The 6,311-nt window shown below is 37.9% G+C and overlaps 1 protein-coding gene across 1 annotated transcript in view; it reads right to left on the bottom strand.

Moving 5' to 3' along the window:
* LOC106883689 (endothelin-converting enzyme homolog) overlaps window positions 1-6,250 on the bottom strand; it is a 131,504-nt gene extending 125,254 nt beyond the window's left edge. Inside the window, exon 1 of the mRNA XM_052976911.1 lies at window positions 6,044-6,250. The gene's annotated coding sequence lies outside the window, so the exon portion shown is untranslated. The remainder of the gene's footprint in view (window positions 1-6,043) is intronic.
* Between the last annotated feature and the right edge of the window lie 61 nt (window positions 6,251-6,311).

The following is a 6,311-nucleotide window of genomic DNA, read 5'->3' on the forward strand; positions in this document are numbered from 1 at the left end:
TATATATATGTATACATACACACACACCCTAAAGATCGATATTTAAATATATGTAAGGAAGTGAATACATGCTAAATGCCTCAGTGTGGGTTAAATAAGAATGTAAACACATTTTTTGTTCTTTCTATACTATTTAAAGAGCAAAAATAACAACGGAGGGTGGAAGTCATGGTTTGTTGATTTCTCCTCAGAGAAGACACAACTGGCTTTCTTTTCCCAACAAATCTCTTACTTGAGATCTTACAAGGTTGCTTGCCCCAGTAACTCTAGCTTGACTAAACCTTTTGACACCAGATGGGTAGACCCAACTGATATTAGTTGGTTTACCCCAACTCCCACTGAACCCAGTTGGTAGGGGATACTGTCTGACACCAGGTTAGACCTGAGAAAGCAGACCAATCGTCAAAGTTATTCCAGTGGTGACCCTCTTACCATTTTATGTACCAGGAATTAACCACTTTCCCTAATATGCCTATCCTTTTTGGAACAATGTCAGAGTGATTTGAAAGAGATTTGACTGCTATTTTCAACCAGACAAGGACCACATCAACACTCATTTGCTTAAGACAATGGTGCTAAATCAAGTAGTGTGTTAGGTGTACAAGACAATCCCCAAAACATCTCCAAATGTATCTTTAAACCCCTTTGTTATCATTTTGCTGTTGAAATTTTGCCTTTGTTTCAATTAATTTTGAAATTAAGGAAGAATTTATTAAAATAATTGTCATTATTGAGCTGATATTTGGAACATAAATCAACATGGAATTTTGATGGAAGATTTTTAGATTCACTTTAACCCTTTTGTTACACAATATATCTGTTGAAATATACTGCCTTTGTTTCTAGTAATTTTGAAAATAATGAAAAATTTATAGCAAAATAATTTTGTCATTATCAAGTCGGTGTCTGAGACATAAATTAACATTTTGTTGGCATTTCAAGGAAAGTGTAATGACGGTTGCTTCTGATAGGAAGGAAGTGCTTGAGAACTCTACACCCACAACCCTCCCAGGGACTGTGAGTGGAGAAGATGAATGGATATTTTGAAAGAAGGTTTTAATTAAAATTATTTTTTAAACAGGAACATTGTGACAGAAATGACCAGAGATGCTCTCAGATGGGTTGGTGTCAGAAAGCCTGAACTATTTTTATTCAATTAAATAACAATAAAAACTCCATTTAACATTAAGACCTGCTTACATCTCTGCAGTAATATAAAACACACAAAAATATCACAATAACAGGTTTTGTTTTTACTACCAGAAATTCATTCATAAAACTGGTTTACTACTAAAGATCACAGCAGCAGTTATAGTCATTATTATCACTAATTCATTCATAAAACTTTCTTAGTACTACTGAGGATAATTCAAGCGTATTTGTGAGGGAAACAGTTTCTCAAGATACTAGAAACAGCAGTCAAATCAAACCCTACTGTCTTACACAAAGGAGGTGGACACATTGAATGTATCCTAAAAAGACATAATAGATACCTTTGATGACAGATCAGCTGAATACTAGAAGCAGCAACCAAATCACACCCTACTGTCTTACACAAAAAGAGAAGATTGTTACGTGATATAGTTTCAAGCCATTCTTAAGAAGACAAAATGGCCACACCTGGGACGCCTTTGATAATAAAGAGATCAACTGAATGAGTGCAAACCAGGGGCTAAACGACATCCATGGAATTGTTTGTTACAGTAACCAATTTTCAATTTCCCATATCAACATTACCCCAGGATGAACCATATAGAGAAAGAGAGATCTCTTCACTGGTTTGAAACTGGTAACTTTGCTAATCCAAGTTGTTACTGAAGTCAGCTTCAACCCAGCAAACTTCAAATCAAAAGACGTTCCAGCCATGACTAGCTGACTGTTAAGAGGTGTCTCATATTACATCGTTTCATGTGCACTTGCCATTCCTTAGAGTCTGAGGAAGATTTGGCCACCATTTCCAAAAGATCAACTGACAGTATACAGCCATCGTTACTAACCTAAGTAACTTGAAACGATTTTTTCAAAGATCTTATCACACAATGAAGATCAAGAAATAAAACATTGACCTTAATTTTTCCACCTCTTCACACATGGCTGTGTGGTAAGAAGTCTTCTTCCTAACCATGTGGTTCCAGGTTCAGCCCCACTGCAAGGGAACTTTGGCAAGTGTCTTCTACAATAGCTTCAGGTCAACCAAAGCCTTATGAATGGTAGACAGAAACTGAAAGAAGCTCATCATACATACATATATGTGTGTGTGTGTGTGTGTGTGTGTCTGCGTTTGTTTGTCCCCCACCACTGCTTGACAAATGGTGTTGGTGTGTTTGTGTTCTCGTAACTTAGCAGTTTGGCAAAAGATATTGATAGAATCAATACCAGGCTTTAAAAAAAAAGTAATAAGTGTTGGGGGTTGATTCATTTGACTAAGATTCTTCAGGGTGGCACTCCACCATGGCAGCAGGCTAATAACTAAAACAAGTAAAAGATTTTATATATATAGGCTTGGGAGTGGCTGTGTGGCAAGTAGCTTGCTTACCAACCACATGGTTCCAGGTTCAGTCTCACTGTGTGGCACCTTGGGCAAATATCTTCTACTATAGCCTCGGGCCGACCAAAGCCTTGTGAGTGGATTTGGTAGACGGAAACTGAAAGAAGCCCATCGTATATATGTATATATATATATATGTATATATATATATATGTATGTGTGTTTGCGTGTCTGTGTTTGTCCCACCACCATTGCTTGACAACCGATTCTGGTGTGTTTACATCCCCATAATTTAGCAGTTCGGCAAAAGAGACCAATAGAGTAAGTACTAGGCTTACAAAGAATAAGTCCTGGGGTCGATTTGCGCTCGACTAAAGGCGGTGCTCCAGCATGGCCACAGTCAAAATGACTGAAACAAGTAAAAGAGTAAAAGATTATATATATATATATATATATATATATATATATATATATATATATATATATATATATATATATATATATATATATACAGACAGACAGACAGATAGATGTAGCTATAGATATGGCTAACCACATGGTTTCAGGTTCAGTACCACTGTATGCTACCTGGAGCAAGTGTCTTCTACTATAGCCCAGGTAGAGAGAAAGGGAAAGAAGGGCACAGGTGAAGAGATGAAAAGAAAGGGAATGGGAGAGGTAGAGGGGAGAGTAAGGGATGAAAGAGCAGGTGAAATGGAGAGTGAGAGTAAGAGATAGAGGAAGAGGCAGAAGGAAAGCGAGAGGTGGAGAGTAAAAAAGAATGGGAGAGAAAGAGTAAGAGAGATGGAAAAGGGGAAAGTAAGAGACAAGGAGAGGTAGAAGGAGGAGAGAGGGATATGAAGATTGATATTTTAATGGAAAGAGAAGGGTGAGTGGGAGTGTTGAGTGGAAGTTATGAGGGAGAGAGTGCATGTATGTTACACATGTGAAATAAGCTAGTGGCAGGGACATGTGTGACACATGAAAAAGGTAGAGGTGGGTGGAGTAAATAGAATGAAAGCAGGGAGACGTGATAGGTTAACAACTTGGTAATTGAGGTAATGAAGGAGGAGGTTACTACTTCAATAAGCAATTTAGGCAGCACGTGTGTATTTAATCTATACACACAAGCATACACTTATGTGCACAGCTATATATATACACATGAAAACACACATATACTCATGTGCATTACTCTACACAACACGCACACATACACACCACTATACATACACATATATCCACAATGGGCTTCTATCAGTTTCAGCCTACCTATTTTATCTAGGGGGTATTGCTTGACTCACAGCTACAGTAGAAGACACTTGCCCCCAAGGTGCCACACAATGAGAATGGACCCAAAAACCACGTGGTTACAAAGTAAACTCCATATCCATACAGCCATGTTTTTGCATGTGTGTGTATGTATGTATTTATTTATGTATGTACATATGTTGAGAAAGAAATGTAGAGTCAACTCTGGCAAAATTTGGACTCCCATCGTTAGGCAGCAAAGTGGCAAATTAGAGCATTGGATAAAATAGTCTGCAGTATTTGTTCTGACACTGAGTGTTCTGAGTTCAAATCCTACTTTATTTTATCAACCCCAAAAGGTCAAAAGACAAAGGTGACCTTAATGAAATTCAAACTCAAATTCTAAAGAGTCAGAAAGAAAAACACAAGGCATTTCTGTCCGACATGAATGTTTCTGCTAATCCAGCACCTTAATAAAAATAATAATAATCCTTTCTACTTTAAGCACAAGGCCTGAAATTTTGAGGGGTTAGGCTAGTCGATTACATCAACCTCAGTGCTCAACTGGAACTTATTTCATCCGTCCCAAAATGATGAAAGGTAAAGTCAACCTTAGCGGGATTTGAACTTAGAATGTAGAGAGGAGGAACAAATATGCAAAGCATTTTTATAATACAACAATTCTGCCAAGACACCACAAATAACAACAACAATAATAATAATGGCTTCAAATTTTGGCAGAAGGCCAGCAATTTTGGGGAAGGGGGATAGTCGATTATATTGACCCCAGTATTCAACTGGTACCTATTTTAACGACCCCCAAAAAGATGAAAGGCAAAATCAACCTTGGCAGAATTTGAACTCAGAACATAGAGATTGATGAAATGCTGCTAAGCATTTCACCTGGCATGCTAATGGTTCTGCCAGCTCACCACCTTGATCATAATAATAATAATAATTATAATCATAATAATAATAATGAGGCATTGATATGCAGCGCCCAGGAACAAGCTCTGAGAACTAATTACACCAAGTTCTAAATAAATAAGAGAAGCAAATTGCCCCTTTGCAGGCTGTGTGGCAGCAGAAATGAAACAATCTCACATACTGTGAATGAGTGTAGCAAGCCGGCCCAAAAGTACTACAAAAGGAGGCACAATAACGTGGTGAAGTTCGTCCACTGGAGGCTATATGAAAAGTACGGCCTGAACAGAGCATGGAAATGGTACAGACATGAACCAGAAGGAATCACCAAGAACAAGGAACATAAGATACTGTGGGATTTTACAATCCAACATGACTCTCTAATCGAAGCTCAGAGATCAGATATTGTTGTGGTAGATAAAGGAAAAAAGGAAACCAAGATCATAGATATTGCAATACCTGGAGATGCATGCATAAGTGACAAAGAACTAGAAAAGACCGAAAAGTACAGACTACTAAAAGACGAAATTGCAAGAATGGGGACTTTGAGGAGAGTGTCTGTCATTCCAGTGGTTATAGGGGCACTCGGAGCATTAACAAGCAAGTTCGAGAAATATGTCAAAGAAATTGGAATTGACATGAGAGCAGAGGAAGCCCCCAAAAAACTGCTCTGCTGGGAACAGCTAGGATTTTGCGATTGGTTCTTGGATGTTGAATGTCTCCCATGATAATTGACAACCTAGTATCAAAGCTTATAATGTGCAGAAAGAGACCCTGTGAGACCTCTGACAGCAAGATGCTGTCAGCTCTCACAGAATCTACCGGAACAAACAAGACCAAACGTGCTGAGAAGTAAAACAATAATAATAACAATAATAACAACAACAACATTTCTGAATTATGCACAAGGCCAGTAATTTGTAGGGAGGGAGCTAGCTGAAACCATCAACCTCAGAACTTGACGGGTACGTTATTTTACTGACCCTAAGAAAACAAAAAGTAAAGTTGACTTGGATGAGATTTGAACTCTGAACATTAAGGTACTGTTGTCTAACGCTCTAATGATTCAGTCAATCAACTGCCCTGGCTCATTAAATAACAATAGCAATTATGTTGTTGCTGTCAGTGGTGCTTGTGATGATGGTGATGGAGGTGTTGGGGAGGGGGTGCCTTTGTTATTGGTGGTAGTGGTGGTGGTGATGATGATTATAGTGATGGTTTTGATGATGGCATTGGATGTGATGATGGTTGTTGTTCTTGGTTGCGGTGTTGTGGTAGTGGAAATAACAATAATAATAATAATAATGGGGATTATCATTAACACAATGTCATGATGATGGTGATTATAAAAATTTGATACTGCTAATTAATAAGAAATACCTGTTTTGTTTGTTTTTTTTTTTATCACAATTTACAGCCAAAAATGGAGAAACTCTTCAGCTCTATGTCTACCAGTTGGTGGGATTGAACTTGCATCACTCTAATGAGCATATGTTTATAAATCAGACGCGACGTGCTGGAATATCCAATAAGACATTAAGAAATTAGTCACTGCGCAGGAAACTGTCAATGGCTGACTGTCTTTGACAAGGTGGAAACCACACACCACACACACACAGGCATATATATATATATATATATATATATA

Source organism: Octopus bimaculoides, chromosome 26, assembly GCF_001194135.2.
Source record: "Octopus bimaculoides isolate UCB-OBI-ISO-001 chromosome 26, ASM119413v2, whole genome shotgun sequence".
In the NCBI taxonomy this organism is placed as follows: Eukaryota; Metazoa; Mollusca; class Cephalopoda; order Octopoda; family Octopodidae; genus Octopus; species Octopus bimaculoides.